We start from the raw sequence: 17689 nt of genomic DNA on the forward strand, positions 1-17689 counted from the left end.
CACAGTCGTGGGCCTGATCACTGACAATGATGAGACTGCCTACAGGGAGGAGATAAAACAACTTGCAGACTGGTGCCGAACCAACAACCTATGTCTCAACATCAGCAAAACCAAAGAGCTGATTGTTGACTTCAGAAGACAAGGAAAAGTTCACCCCCCCCCCATCTACATAGAAGGGTCTGCGGTGGAGATGGTGAATAACTTCAAATTCCTAGGTGTTCACATCTCTAAGGACCTTACATGGACACTGAACACCTCCAGTCTCATCAAGAAGGCACAACAGCGGCTGTACTTCCTGAGAAGGCTGAAGAAAATACACCTACATCCACAGATCCTCACCAACTTCTACAGATGTACGGTGGAGAGCATACTGACCAGCTGCATCACAGTCTGGTACGGCAACTGCACCGCATCCGACTGTAAGGCATTACAGCGGGTGGTCAAAACTGCCCAACACATCATCGACAGTGCCTTACCATCCATCCAGGAAATATACAACACCAGGAGTCTGAAAAAAGCCACCAAAATTATGTCTGACCCCACTCACCCCAGTCATAACTTGTTTGTTCCCCTACCATCTGGCAAAAGGTTCCGGTCACTCCAGTCACACACAACTAGACTCCAAAATAGCTTCTTCCCCAGAGCTGTCAAGTTGGTGACGCCCCCACTCCCTTCCACCATATTCTGATCTCTCCTAACGTCTTCCTGTACCCACAATGACTGTACTCCTACACCACCACACACACATGTAAGCCGAAATTGTACTATCTCCTCGATAGCCCAGTAAAACTGTAACAGGCATAATAATATTTATTAATATCAATAATTAATATTATTTAATATTTATAATATTATTTATAATATTTAATATTTATTAATTAACCATACTATTTTTAACCATACTATTTTTTGCACTGTTCCAAGAATTACCTTGCACTGTTTTTGTCCTGTTATATTTTCTCTGTTTGCGGAATTTTGCACAGTTTTGATTACTTGATTACATGTTATTTATGTTATGTTATTACATGTTACTGTTATTGCTATTGTGTAACTGTCCATTGTCTTATCTTCTGTCCTATTTATATACTGCACCTGAGCGACTAATGAGAAACACTTTTCATTATACTATGCACCTGTGTAAGTTTAATGACAATAAAGTTGAATTCAATTAATCAAACTGTTTATATTAACAGTTACATTTTTTTTTAAAATGAAAGAGAAAAATGTCATTACAACTGCTTAAATGCATTTATTCAGTTTCATTACAGACTCAAACCACAAGTGCTGAATATACACGATTGTCAAATCCTTAATATTAAGGTGGGCAGCTGTGTCAGCAGGCGTAGGCTGCAAAGGAACAAGTAATAGGTTTATTCCATGCTGAAAAGAGAAGAAAGAAAACTCAACGTTTCGGACGTGGTGTGAGCCTTCTTCATGGACACCTGAAGAAGGCTCTATGGATGAAACGTTGTTTTCTTTTTTCTTTTTTCAGCATGGAATAAACCTATTACTTGTTACTTAATATTAAGGAAACCAACACCATCTATTAGCAAAAATATATTTTCTACAGGAAATTTCCTGGTCATGTTGACATAAATACAAACATACTGAGATGTATATTTTAAGAATGCATGGATCATGATGTAGTTAATAACTGAAATCTATTAATAGAAATTCAAATCATTTTACACCATGTCCAGAGCAAATTACAACAGATTCTGAAACATGGTATTCCTTCCTTTTGTTTACATACTGTATTCACTCTGCATCACAGAGTTTAATATACAGCAACGCAGTCAACAGGTAGTCTCAGTTTCTCAACTGAGGGGTATTATTCTGCGATGTGGAGTAATTCAAAAAGTAAGTGGATAAACTGAACGAATTGCGGCCCACACTTGTCTCCTCCAAAGGCTGACTGTCGAGCTCGGAGGCACTACCTGGAAAATGTCTTCCTGCCATTGAAGTCATTTCAAAAGCTAGAAGCGGTGTGCTTTTTTTCCTCACATCTCCAGAAAATACTGACATGGTCAAGAGAAAACAATAATAACAGATACTAATTGAATCATATTGAGCAACAAGACTTTGGCCATTATGTGCAGTTGCATCTTCCCAACGTCTTTCACTTATATAGCGCTTTTCTGGATACTCCACTCAAAGCGCTTTACAGGTACACCACCACCACCAATGTGCAGCATCCACCTTGGTGTGAGGGCAGCCATAGTGCGCCAGACCACACACCAGCTCTCAATGGGGAGGAGAACAGAGTGATGAAGCCAATTCATAGATGGATTATGAGGAGGCCATGATTGGTAAGGGCCAATGGAAAATTTGGCCAGGATGCCAGGGTTACACCCCTACTCTTTTCGAGAAATGCCCTGGGATTTTTAATGACCACAGACAGTCAGGACCTTGGTTTTACATCTCATCCAAAGGACGGTGCCTGTTTACAGTATAGTTTCCCCCTCACTCTACTGGGGCTTTAGGACCCACATGGACCACAGGGTGAGCGCCACCTGCTGGCCCCACTAACACCTCTTCCAGCTGCAACCTTAGTTTTTCCCAGGAGGTCTCCCATCCAGGTACTGGCCAGGCTCAGACCTGCTGAGCTTCAGTTGGCTGCCAGTGATATAACTGCTGGATATACATGTAGAATTATAAGGTGTCATGTGGACTTTAACTGTTCTACTCCTAATGTATGTAGTTACTTCATGTAAGTTGTAATTTAATTCAAATCACAGAGGTATCTGATTTTAATGAATCTCAATCTTCTCTTCCTGCTTTCTCCTTAGTTGTCAAGTCTGACATTGTCCTGACCCAGCCAGGATCGGAACTGAAGAAGCGTGGAGAATCAGTGAAACTCTCCTGCCAAACTTCAGGGTTCAGTTTGTCTTCTTACTGGATGGCCTGGATACGTCAAAAACCAGGAATGAGACTGATATGGCTTGGGGAGATCAGTCCAGATGGAAACATGATTAATTCCATCCCCTCTCTCCGTGGAAGATTCACGAGTTTCAAAGACAATTCCGCTGGGCTGCTGAATCTACAAATGACCAGCCTGCAGACTGAAGACACAGCAGTGTATTACTGTGTGAAGTATGGAGCACATTGATTGACTCAGAGCTGGAGCCCTGATAAAAACTTCCAAACCACAGACCACAACCTCATTAAAAACACTGTAATGTCTTGAGGTCTGGATCTCAACCAGGTACATATCAGAACTAACACAAATGAATCCCCATATGGTCTTTAAAGAATCAGTGTTCTAATGCAGAGCACTGAAAATCAACACATTCTAATGAACCAGAGCAGGCTGCATTGATAAATTATGTTTCCTAGTTGGTCACCATACAGCCTGTGCTTAAATGTGTCTGGAACCTATTGCAAATGTCATTTAACTTTGTTTTAGGTTTAATGCATTTTGAAAATGTTATGTTTTCATTTTGTTGTAAATCACAAAATAGTTCAATTATAAAGTTATTTTTTTAAAGTAACATCACAATGCTGTAATTTCCTTGGATTAAATCCTAAAACAAATAAAGTATTAATAATACTGTCCATCCACTCTCAGAAAGCTGTGTGTTCCTGATAAGGGACCTCAGAGCCTACCACAGAATCAAAGGACACAAGGCAGGACTGTCCCCTGGAAGGAAAACAAGTTGTTTACTCACATACAGAGATTACTGGCAATAATAATGAATAATTATGAAAAATAAATATCAGATCAGAGCCCTGGTGAAAACACATGTGAACACGGGAATAAACTCCACAATAATTCCACAATACTACCCCTTTTCAGAATAAAACCCAAGATCCAGGAACTGTGTTCATACCCAGTAACCTCATCAGAGCCTCAGGTGAAGCAGCCAAGAGACTCTGTGAAACTGTCCTGTACAGTCCCTGGATTCTCCATGAGCAGTTCCTGGATGCACTGGATTCGCCAGGCTCCTGGGAAAGTGCTGGAGTGGATCGGACGCAGTTTATGCGCAGACACTCCAGGGCAGGTTCACCATCACTAAAGACACTTCCAATAACCCGCTGCACCTGGAGGGGAGAGAGCTGAAGACTGGGGACACTGCTGTGTATTACTGTGCTCGAGACTCCCAGTGAAGCAAGGCAATGTCAAGCCCACACAGAAACCAGCAGAGCACAACTCTAACTCTTCAAATGAAACTTACAATACATTTTGCATTGGTGGGTAAAACAATCTCAAGTAATATGTTGGCAACAGTTTAGTTTTAATGATTGCAAAACACACAAAACAAATGAAGAACTGATGTATCCATGTATTGTTAATAACCATGCAATTAATCTTTACAGTGGAACACGTATTACTGGGTTACTAACAGCATATTACATTCTTGAGATCTTGCAGAATATAAGGGAACGAGCTTCTACATGTGAAGATGACAGGAGATGGTAGAAGAGACTGTGACTTTCTGCACAATATTACAGAACTTCCTGAGATTTGTCTCATTTGCGTTTTAAATGCTAGTATTTCATGTCCAAGCTCGTTCTCTACTAGTCCAGAACTCAAGAAAAAATCCAGAAGTAATGGACAAATGTTCATAATAATTAATAAATCAGAAAATGATAACGCATATAATTTTCTGGGTACTTTTTCATCCTTGGCTTTAAAACACAACAATATCCCATTACAGCACCTCTTCCTTCATTTCACTTTGCTCAAGAGTCTGATTGTACTACTGTTCAGTACAGTTTTACAAGACATTGACTTCGTTTATCATTTTCTTGATATCTTAGTGTGTGTGTAATGTCATCGGGGTAATGAGTGTGGTATTTTTAGCTTAATGTTGAAAAGAAGTGCATGTTGACCCATTTTATACATTCCGTGTCTCAGAGAGAGAGAGCAATATGTAAATCTGCTGAGCATTTATGTCTGGTCACTGAGGGAGAGTCTGAACCTGAGGTCAGATACTATTGCTACAGGAGAACCAGGGATTCATACAGAGGTCTAACACTGTCACCACCCTGTACAACAAACAAACATGAAGATTCTCAATACCATCTGTGTGGTGATGATAGTTCTCAAAGGTGAGGATTTCATGTGGCAATTTAATCTTAATTTTAATTTCAGGTTTATTTGTTAGATTTCTTATTACAAAAAATATACATTTACTGAAAATGTTTACATTTTCAAGTACATAAATCATACTGTTTCTTTCACAGGTATTCAATCTCAGGTCTTGACTGAGTCTGAATCTGCAGTGGTCCAGCCTGGAGGATCTCACAGACTGACCTGTACAGCCTCAGGATTCACATTCAGCAGTTCTTACATGGGCTGGATCAGACAGGCTCCTGGGAAGGGGCTGGAGTTTGTGGCTCGAATCCATCCTGATTCAAGTAAATCATGGTACAGCCAGAGCGCAGAGGGAAGATTCACCATCTCCAGAGACAATTCCAAGAATCAACTGTACTTACAGATGAGCAGCCTGAAGACTGAAGACACTGCAGTGTATTACTGCGCTAGAGATACACAGTGAGAGAAGTGAAGACTGAGCCCTGACAAAAACCTACAACTGTGTCTGGAATCACTCAGCTGTATGAATGTTGCATATACTAAGATTAAGCAGATTTATAATGTTCATTTCTGTGATTCAAACAATGTTTTTTTCTAGACAGTGTCTTATATCTATAATGCAGTTAACAATATAAATATGTAAAGATCAGAAGAATACAGTCAGAGAACAAAAACACCAGTCAACATCTTTCAATCAAGGAAACACTGTACTCACACTGAATATTCACCCAGCTCAAGTCCCGAGGCCTGTATCACATACTGTATTATTCTGAATTGCCTCCCTGAGAGAATTATTAATTCCCTTCTATTTTCAAAATGTCCAAACACTGCACAGTTTCAATAATCAGAAAAGTCAGCTATAAACATTTATGTTCAAAATTGAAAATACATATCTAAAAATGATAGGCGATGAATACTGTATTACTGTAAATGTTTAACTTCCGTCTTCCTAAACTGAGTTACTGATGAAAAACATTTAACGAGGGCATAAGAGAGATTCAACTTCAACACAAGATCAAATCTAGCAAAATGAAAAAATATTATAAAAAGATTGCAATTCACAAAACCGCTCCACCTGTTTAATAAGTTGAGTTCTGAACAAGTGACTCAACACTGAATTCAGGAAGACAAAATCTAAACTCCAGGAGAACCGTATGATTACAAATATCTAAGCAATAGTTATAATAGTGCATGTGATACATTGCATTGATTCACATTAGCAAAGCAATTTCTTCAATTAAATGAAGACTGATTCAGCTGTACTGAAGCAAATAGAGAAGCACTTACTTACACTAGGACTTGTTACTCACACTCCAGCCTTTATTAACATGAATCTATCAAAACGTCCAGTAAATCTTAGACCAACATGTTGCAATGTACCCACATGTACGCAAGTGAAAATGTTCACAGTTGCAATGCAAGGAGCCAGCATTCAAATCTTGACAGAATTCACACACCTCCTCCCAGAGCATAACTAGGATCTGAGCAGCACTGACAGACTGGACTGAGGTGTCAGACCTTCACTGTGCTGCACTGGGCAGGACCCCTGCAATGCAATGAACTTACAGATGAACAACCTCAGGACTGAAAGCACTGCTGTGTATTACTGCACCTATCATTCATAGTGAGAGAAGTGACGTCTTAACACTTGTTTTTATTAAAAGCTTTCAATGGTCTGAAATCACTCAGTTGTGTCAACGTACCAACTGCTAAAATGACTGGTGTTCTATCGGCCAGAAAAAAAACAATACATTTTTACAACGTTTAATAAAAATTTCTGCTATACTATTGAGAAATATTTTTTTTTTGTAATTTTACTCAATTATCATTTAGAGATCTGTCTCGAAACCAGACTTAGTCTTTTAATCTTCCAGTAAGTCAACACTCTGGGGGTACTCAGGCATAAAATTGCTGCAGACCAATCTAGGTGAAACTCCTATAGTGACCAGGAGATGGCAGTAAGTGATAAGGAAAATGTCTCACAGTAAATTCTGCAATGTAGCTCAGAGGATGTCAGTCTGTTCTGTATCAGGACAAGGATCAGACTTCATTTCTTAACAGGTATTATTATTGTCTTAACAATCGTGCTCTTCCATTAAGACCAGGATCCATTTATTCATATTGAGAATCAGATATCCACTCAAGCAGTTGAATGACGGATTAATGAAAACAGAACTACATAATTATAAGAAAGTGCAAGGAGCTTTGAAGGGTTTCAAATGGAGTACCACAGCATATATATGCCTTAATATCACATGACACTGCATATTCCACTGGAGTAGAGGATTATTTCTTAATACATCTATATCAGGACAGTCTCCTGGGAAGGAACTGGAGTGAGTGGCCAATATTAGAGGTGACAGAAATATACTACTCCCAGACTGTCCATGACATATTCACCATCTTCAGAATCAGTTTTAAAAAATCAGCTTTGCTATCTGGAATGCAATAACTAAAAAGAGTTGACACACAAGAAATATTCATCCCCTAATTCTTATTGTTATAAGACTATAACAACTGTGCTATTATTTCTCAAGCACACTACAATGGTATCTAGAATTAATTTTTCCATTAGGCTCCAGTGTCCTGTGTCAGTGAATTTAAAGGCTGTGCAGCTCTGCTCCACCCCTGCAGGAGGCTCCTATGCAAACTCACAGCCCCTTATTAATGACACAGCTGAGAGACTGAACAGCAGCCAGTCAGCTTCTCTTCTGTACCTTTCAGTCTGAACAGTCAGCAATGAGGGTCTTAACAGCGCTGGTTGTAGCAACTCTGTGCTTCACAGGTGATCAGTCTCATTAGTTAATTAACAACTCTGAATGAAATTATGAAGCTTCTGGAAAAGGTAACAAATGAAATTATTTTATTTTTTTCCCACAGATGTTCAATCCCAGATTGTGTTGACTGAGTCTGAACCTGCAGTTGTGCAGCCTGGAGGGTCTCACAGACTGACCTGTACAGCCTCAGGATTCACATTTGATGACTATGCTATGCACTGGGTCAGACAGGCTCCTGGGAAGGGGCTGGAGTGGGTGGCTTACATTAACTGGAATGGTAATAATAAATACTATGCCCAGTCTGTCCAGGGAAGATTCACCATCTCCAGAGACAATTCCAACAACAAGCTGTACCTACAGATGAGCAGCCTGAAGACTGAAGACACTGCTGTGTATTACTGCGCTAAAGACCCACAGTGAGAGAAATGAAGCCTGAGCCCTGACAAAAACCCACAACAATGTCTGAAATCACTCAGCCATATCATTGTTCCATATGCAAAGATTAAGCAGATTATAATGTTTATTTGTGTTATTCACAGAATGTTTTTGTCCAGATATTATTGTCTTATATTTATAGTGTAGTTAGGGCTATGAATATCTAAAGATTTCAGAAGATTACAGTCACAGAAAAAAAACAGCTGAAAACTTTTAACTAAGGAAACACCATGTTCACATTTAATATTCATCGTGAACAGTCAAGTCCTGAGGCCTGTCTGATGAACTGTACTACTGTATTCTGAATCACCTTGCTGGGAAAATTAATCATTTCCTTCTATTTTCAATAGGTTCAAACACAAAACAGTTTAGTCAGATGCAATTTATGCTTAAATCTAAGAGTACACCTGTAGAAAAAAATGAAAAGTTATAAATCCATTATAACATTTTTTATGCTATTTTTCCCAAAACTAATGATTAAAAATATTAAACAAGGATGTAAAAGAGAGAGAATTTCAAAACAAGATCTCGTTACCCATTGTTAGATCACATGCGAGGTGTGTGTCTTTAGGGATACAATTATATTATTTTAATTTAATTATTCAATACTATTAATAATATTAATTTAATTATTTAATTAATCACTTGTACACAAATTGAGAAGAGATTAAAAACAAATTCATTTTACAAGCCAATGCACCTGTTTATCAAAATCAGTTCTAAGCAAGTGATTCAATGCTGAATTTAGGAAGACATAAGCTAAAATCCACTGGAACACAAGAGTTACAAATATCGAACCCATGGCCATAATTCAGCTCGTGATCTGTTGCGCTGATTCACTTTAGCAAACCAGTTTCATGTATCAGGAGCAATGAAATGAAGACAGACTTATTCAGCTGTGCTGAAGGAAACAGAGAAGCATTTATACTGTACACACCAGGTCTTCTCACTCACAATCCAGTCTTTATTAACATGAAGCTATCAAAACGTCCAGTAAGTCTTAGACCAACATGTTGCAATGGACCTACATGTACAGAAGCGAAAATGTTCTTTTGCAATGCAGAATTCAAATCTTGACAGAATTCACACACCTCCCAGAGCCTCACTAGGATCTGAGCAGCACTGACAGACTGGATTGAGGTGTCAGACCTTCACTGTGTTGCACTGGGCACTTAATGCTACACAGCAGTCTGGCTACAGTAACCCTGCCCCTGTGGGAGGAGCATGGTGATTAACAGCAGTTTACTGTATATTAACCTATTCAGACTCTCAGGACACAATACAGCACATCAAAATAATCATTTCTCTATCTTTAAACATGAAGATCAGTGTGCTATGCACTATTTATAACAGCAGCTATAATACGTAAGGAATGAAATGAGTGAAATAATTTCAGATTTTATTCTAATATGGTTGATGACTTGTGCGATGTTAAGGGACTTATAAAGAATTAAATAAAAAGTGTCTGATAAAGAAAAAATGACTTTTTTTCTGCAGGTGTTCAGTTTGTCCTGGTCCTGAGTAAATCTGAACTGGCACTTAAAAACCCAGGAGAAACTCACAGACTGACCTGTACAGCCTCAGGATTCACATTCAGCAGTTGTCCTATGTCAGACACTTTTTAAAGGGGTTGGAAAGGGTGACTAACCCAGTACTAAAATATTATCATTATTATTATTATTATTATTATTATTATTATTATTATTAATATAATATTATATAGCGCTTTTCTGGACAATCCACTCAAAGTGCTTTACAGGTAATGGGGATCCCCTCCACCACCACCAGTGTGCAGCCCCACCTGGATGATGCGACGGCAGCCATAGCGCGCCAGAACGCTCACCACACATCAGCTATCAGTGGGGAGGAGAGCAGAGTAATGAAGCAAATTCATAATGGGGATTATGAGTAGGCCATGATTGGTAAGGGCTTATGGGAAACTTGGCCAGGACACCGGGGTTACACCCCTACTCTTTTCGAGAGACATCCTGGGAGTTTTAATGACCACAGAGAGTCAGGACCTTGGTTTTACGTCTCATCGGAAGGACGGAGCCTTTATTACACTTAAGTGTCCCCATTTCTGTACTGGGGCATTAGGGCCCACATAGACTGCAGGGTGAGTGCCCCACTAACGCCTCTTCCAGCAGCAACCTTAGTTTTTCCCAGGAGGTCTCCCATCCAGGTACTGACCAGGCTCACAACTTCCTGGGTTGCCAGTTGTGGGTTGTAGGGTGACATGGCTATCTGTCTACTTCTCTCAGTCTGTCCAGACTTTTTTTTCTGTGTAAAATCCGCTCCAGTTACAGAATAATCTAGGTTAAACTCCAGTAGTGAGCCAGTACTAGCGGTAAGAGTCCTGGAGTAGAGGAATGTTTAATAGATCTATATCTGGACAAGCTCTTGGGAAGGGACTAGAGTGGGTGGCCAGTGTTAGATCTAAAATATACCACTCCCAGTCTGTCCAGGACAGATTCACCATCTGCAGGGGCAATTCCAAACATCAGACGGATTTATAAACCAGCAGATTGAAGACTGAAGACTCTGCTGTGTAATTTTTGTCCTGAGAGACACAGAGAGAGACACTGAAGCCTGAGTGCTAAGATTAAGACAACGCTCATTCAGATAAACAAGGGAACTGTCAGAAACATCTAATTAACTTGACCTTGATTTTGCCGCTTACAATGCATGAATCCCACCTATAGTACTACAGTACCTAAACTGCCTTTCACTCCACCACATACAGTATATATACAATATAAGATAAAAATGCTTATTTATTTTTGTTTCTAGCAACACAAAAGATCAATTTAAAAAAAGCATTTACACATCTTGACCACAGACAGTAATAGTGTGGGCCACAGTCCCCTGGTCACACAACATGGCCACACACACTGGGAAGAGGACTGAGATATTTTGGATCCGTGTTGGGCACCACATGCAGCAAGAAAACTTGTGCATGATACTATTTCTTTAACATCTTGTGCCTTTTATTTTATACTTTGTGATTTAGAATGTGCATCTATTTTTAATAAATAATTTGTACAGTTGCCAGACAAAAATACTGACCTTTTCGTTCTTATTGTTACAACTATGCCATTTTTCATAGGCCTACTGCAATGGTATCTCAAATAATGAATTTTCCTTTTGTTTGAATTTAACAGGATCAGTACTGGGGTCCCTACTGTGAGCTCCACATTGGCTCCAGTGTCCTGTGTCAGTGAATTTAAAGGCTGTACAGCTCTGCTCCACCCCTGCAGGAGGCTCCTATGCAAACTCACAGCCTCTTATTAATGATACAGTTGAGAGACTGAACAGCAGCCAGTCAGCTTCTCTTCTGTACCTTTCAGTCTGAACAATCAACAATGAGGGTCTTAACAGCGCTGATTGTGACAACTCTGTGCTTCACAGGTGATCATTCTCACTAGCTTATTAAAAATTCTGACATTAGTTGTGATAGTTTTCATACTAGATGACAATATATTATTTTTTCTTCACAGGTGTTCAGTCTCAGATTGTGTTGACTGAGTCTGAACCTGCAGTTGTGCAGCCTGGAGGATCTCACAGACTGACCTGTACAGCCTCAGGATTCACATTTAAAGATTATTACATGAACTGGGTGAGACAGGCTCCTGGGAAGGGGCTGGAATGGGTGGCTCAAATTCAGATTACTTCAATTTATTATGCCCAATCAGTCCAAGGAAGATTCACCATCTCCAGAGACAACTCGAAAAATCAGCTGTACTTACAGATGAGCAGCCTGAAGACTGAAGACACTGCTGTGTATTACTGTGCTCGAGACCCACAGTGAGAGAAGTGAAGCCTGAGCCCTGACAAAAACCCTCAAGCCCCTCAGCAACATCAGTGTTAACTGTTAAAACAGCTGGTGTGTCATGTGCTGTCTTGTACATAATTATTACACAGACGTCAGAAAAGGGTTTGTGAGGATTGTGTAGAAGACACTGTGCCTTATAGCTGTGATGTCAGTCCCGGAAAAAAAGGGGGGCCGACTGTGAAGGTATATGATATTTTCAGTACAGTACAGTCCCAGCCCTGTGCGGCTGATTTGTGAGCCCCCTGGTCATTGTCTTAATGATCAAAACACACGACCACCTCAGCGGACTCACAAAGTAATGCACGCAGGGCACAAAGAGGCTTCACAATTCACACATAAAACTGACTTATATTTCCAGAAATATCAACTCAATTCCAACAGTGTCCAAAATGACTTAATTACATAGCAAAAAGCTGGTTTGATTTGTATTTTAGCCCTTTACATTCTGTGTGTTGCTGTTGAGGAGAATCTTGAGGATGTTAGGTCTCAGGTGAAAATCATGAGAAGCTGCATTGTGCACTTGTTTGCAGTTTATAAAGATGAGTCTGGAATTTTGCATAAAGCACTGAGAGCAGACAAACTGCCACTCATTCCTGACTTTTTTTTGTTCTATTCTACTCTATTCTATGAGTGTTGTTTTAAATAAACTTTAAGAATGCTGCCAATAGGAAATCCCCTTGAACTGGCTAAAGACTACAGCTTGTTTATTTAATTATGTGCAAATAAAAGTCACAGAAGAAAACTTCCTTCTCCTGTAACAGCAGAAATTTCATATTAAGAACATTTTGATATATTTAATAAGGGTGATATCTTTCCACTATTTATAGATAGTAACAAAACTTACAACTACAATATTTCACCATTTTGCACCCAATATTGTGTGGGATCAGCACTGGCATCCCTACTGTGAGAAGCCCATTGGTTGTGTTTTTCACAAGTGATCAGTTGCGCCAGTTTACTCACATTAGATATGGTAGCTTATATAGTGTATTTTTTTCTTCTTTTTCAACAGATGCTCAGTCCCACATTGTGTTAAGTGAATCTGAACTATCACGATCGTCACCCCATCTCTAGAGGGCGCTCCGACCTCTTTTTGTTAAGTTTATTATCACATTCAACTGTCCCTTTGTTCCATTCTTTATTTAAGCCCAGTGCTCCGAAGTTCTGCACTGTACACAACACTGTGTGTTTTTATTTTTGTTGAAAAGAGAGGAAATAAGGAGTGTATTTCATCACGCTGACAGATGAAAACCAATGATGACAAATGTATTAAAGGAGAATCAAATTGAAATTCAGTTTCATCCAAGCTTTCTGGTAGCATTATCTAGTGTAGTGTGTAATTGTACAGGGTTGCTGATGGAAGAGAGAAACAACAGTGATCTCCTGTTCTGAATGTGGGGTTTTCACATGCCCTCCCTATACTGTTCCCCGTCTCTTCTTCACCGCCACTATCGTAACCTCTGTCTGTCTGCAGGGCAGTAGTGTACATATAATTCAATATTCACAATATAATAATGATGAAGATGACAAAGAGAGAGTGGCACAGGGGTACAGTTGTCAGCATTGCTGCCTTACAGCGCTGGGGTTCATATGCATGGAGTTTGCATGTTCTTTCCGTGTTCATTTGGGCTCCAGTTTCCTCCCGCAGGAGGCTGACTGGCCGGGATGGACATGTCTGTGCTGTGTGTGAGCGTGTCCAGTGCAAAAGCTCACTGTTCAAGGACTTATATTGGCGGCATCTGTGCTTATTTCACATTACACTGAATACTCTACGTTTCGTGTGGCACATGTTTGTGTTTTATAAATTCGTTTTTCCTGTTCTGCTCATTCTACACCTGTAGGAGGTTCTCCAGCAGTCACAAAGAAGGTAACATTGCATCACAAATCCCCACACTCTGAGGGCTCCTGTTTAAGACTGCTGTGGTTCCCCATGCACATCTCACCACAGACACATCCTATTTAACCACCTGCAGGATGCGATCAGTTACAGTCCTCTGGAGCACTGCTCCCTTCCTGTTTCTCTACTGTTTGTAACCACGGCATTGAAACTGCGTTTTGTGTTTTCTGTTCATGAAACCACAATCCATTTCACTGCACAAAACAAAATGTTTGTGACTGGGAACGTCCTATTCCTTCTGGTTTCCTGCAGTGCAGTAAAATTCTTCTTTCTTTTTGTATCCGCTCAGAGCGCCAGTTTTCTGTCATTTGTAGTGTTAAAAAGAGTTTCGTATTTCATATTGATCTTCTGTAAGCTTTCATTTCACATGTGATCTCTGAAATTGTACAGTCAGTGAGTCTCATTGAGCTTGCATAAGAACTCCACAGCCACAGAAAGAGTAGCTCTTGCACACACACAATCAGTCAAAATGTTTTTCTTCAAATCCAGGCATCTAGTAAATTTTGTGTATTCCGGATTGTCGCCTCTAGATCTTCTTCTTCTTCTTCACAGCCTTAGTCCCAGACTGTCCTGGGGTCAGCTGCTTTGGTTGCTCTTCTCCACTTGTCTCTGTCGAGCACATCTTCCTCACTCACTTCACATACCTCCATATCTTTTCTCACACAATCTATCCATCTCTTTCTAGGCCTGCCTCTTCCCCTGTTACCTTCCACCTCAAATTCCATTACCCTCTTTGTTACTTCCTCAACGTCCCTCCTCATGATATGTCCATACCACCGTAACCTCGCCTCTCGCATCTTCTCAACCACATCCACCAACCTACATCGTCTACGGATTTCTTCATTTCTGATCTTGTCCTTCATTGAAATCTGCAGAATCCATCTCAACATCCTCATTTCAGTTCTTCTCATCAAGTTCTCTTCCCTCTTTCCAACTGCCAAGCATTCAGCTCCATATAGTAGTACAGGTCTAATCACAGTCTTGTACATTTTGCACTTTAACTTTCTAGGAATTTTCCTGTCACAAATTATTCCAGTTATTTCTCTCCACTTGTTCCATCCAGCTTTCACTCTTTGTTTTACTGCCTCCAGTGTTTCTCCTCCCTTTACCAGTTTTGATGCAAGGTATTTAAAGCCATCAACTTGTTTCAGTTTTCCTCCATTTATCTCCTCAACATTGGTCATAGTATCTCCTCTTCTCTCCGTTACCATTATTTCAGATTTTTCTGCATTCATTTACAGTCCACCCTTTTCCAGACTCCTCTGCCATTTAAACACTTTCTCCTGTAGTTCTACTTCTGAATCTGCCATCAATGCCACATCATCAGCAAAGATGAGTTCCCAAGGCACTTCTGTTCTTACCTCCTCTGTCAGTGTGTCAATAATGTTTATAAAAAGGAAAGGACTTAGTGCTGATCCTTGGTGTACTCCAACTGTGATTTAAAACTCTTTTGTCTCTCCCCGTTGTGTGACCACCTTCGTAGTTGCATCTCTATAGGTTGCTTGAACTAACTTCACCATGCTTTCTGGTACTCCTTTCTTCCTCAAGCACCAATACACCACCTCTCTGGGCACACGGTCATATGCCTTCTCCAAGTCCAGAAAGGCCACATACAGCTTTTTCCCTTTCTCTAGTGTCTTCTCCTGTAACTGTCTCATCACAAAAATGGCATCTGTTGTGCTTTTCCCCGCTGAGAATCCAAATTGTGAGTTGTGGATCCTGACTATCTTCCTGAGTCTCCTCCAGATATAGTTTCAAAAACAATCAATTTTAAAGACACCTTCATATGTTTCATTTCACTATATATTGCACAGATTCTAGGTTTAGTATCAGTGGGGCTGAATTGAACACTTAGCTAAACTCATAATGCTGTTTGGCAAATTTGCTGGTCATCTTAACATAAATACATACATACCAAACTGTATGTTTTGTGAATGTCTGCTTTACAATTTATCAGTAACTGAAATCTGTTTTTAGATACTCAAATCATTTCAGACAATGATAAAAGGAAGTCATACCATGTTTCAAAATCTGCTGTAATTTAGAAACTGGTTTCCACATTTACTGTACATCACAGAGTTTAACATACAAGAACTCTACTGGAATTCACACTGTAAAAATAAAGAAAGGTGGTATCCCACCCTTTTTTCATATCTTCTTCAGTCAGCAGGGGTTGTTCTTACACTACACAGCTCCCCTGGCCTGAGGTAGTCTCAGTTTCTCTGAGGGGTATTATCCTGTTAAATCGAGTAATGCAGAAAATAATAAAATGAACACATTTAATCTCGCACATTTCTCCTACAAATGGTGACTCTGGATCTCTGAGGTGCTCTCTGAAAAATGATAAATATCTACTGCAGTCATTTCATTAGATGTGAACTTTCTTTTTTCCTGTTGTCTCTAAAAAAATATTGATGTAAAGAGAAAATAATTATAAAAGATTCTTATTTATTCATGTTGAGCAACAAGACTTTGTGTCATTATATGCAGTTGCATCTTCCCAGCTTCTTTCACAGGGTTATACTTGGTGAGAGCTCCAACTATTTAAAATGATGCAAATATTTCTGGGATCTGGATCTATTTATCTTCCTCCTTTAAGAAGTTAATGAGCAGATCTGACGTCATCACCCATCCAGAGATTTAGTGCAATACAGAATTGTAAGAGGTGTCATGTGGACCTTAAGCATTTTTCTCCTACTGCATGTAGTCACTTCATGTACAGCAAGTTGCCATTGAAAGTCCCTTTTGAAATCACAGAGAGTCTGAGTTTAATAAATTGAAGTCTCGTCTTTCTGTTTTCTTCTAAGTTGTACAGTCTGACATTGTCCTGTCCCAGCCAGGATCGGAACTGAAGAAGCTTGGAGAATCCGTGAAGCTCTACTGCCAATTGTCAGGGTTCAGTTTGTCATCTTCCAGGATGGCCTGGATATATCAAAAACCTGGAATTGGACTAGAATGGCTTGGAGAGATCAGTCCAGACGACAACACAATTAACTACATTGCCTCCATCTGCGGACGATTCACCATCTCTAAGTACAGTTCCACCAGGCTGCTGAATCTAAAAACAAACAGCCTTTCAGGCTGAAGACATGGCAGTGTATTCCTGTGTGAAGTATGGAGCACAGAGACTGACCCAGAGCAGGAGCTCTGACAAAAACTTCCAAACCACACACCACATCTTCAATAAAAAACGAATGCCTCACAATGTGGCTATCAACCTGCTGCTAATGTACAGAACAGGAATTGACACAGCCAATTCCTTAAACGTTATTTCTTTAATAAATTCTTGTGTTCTTATGTAGAACACTGCAAAACAACACATTCTAATAAACCAGAACAGGCTGCATTGATAGATTCTGTTCCCTAGTTAGCAAATTCCACACAACCTTTCCCTGTTCAGAATGAAACCAAAGAACCAGAATGTGTTAATTCCCTGACCAGCCAGTCTTTCAGCATTCGAATTCAACTGTATATACTGTTCTAGTGAATCAGACTGTTTCCCAGGAAGAATGAGTTAAGTTTTCACAGGACATGATAATGAGAGGAGCTGTTCGTGGTGCTGAACTGAAGACGACACCTATAGAAGATAAGATCAGATCACTTTATTGGCCATAGACAATTTCTTGCATTAGGAATTTGCCTTTTCGCATACCCCAGCTTGCTCTCCATGAAACACACAGACAGGGAGAGAGAAGCTTGGGGTCAGAGCA

This window comes from Lepisosteus oculatus, chromosome 4, assembly GCF_040954835.1.
Source record: "Lepisosteus oculatus isolate fLepOcu1 chromosome 4, fLepOcu1.hap2, whole genome shotgun sequence".
NCBI lineage: Eukaryota > Metazoa > Chordata > Actinopteri > Semionotiformes > Lepisosteidae > Lepisosteus > Lepisosteus oculatus.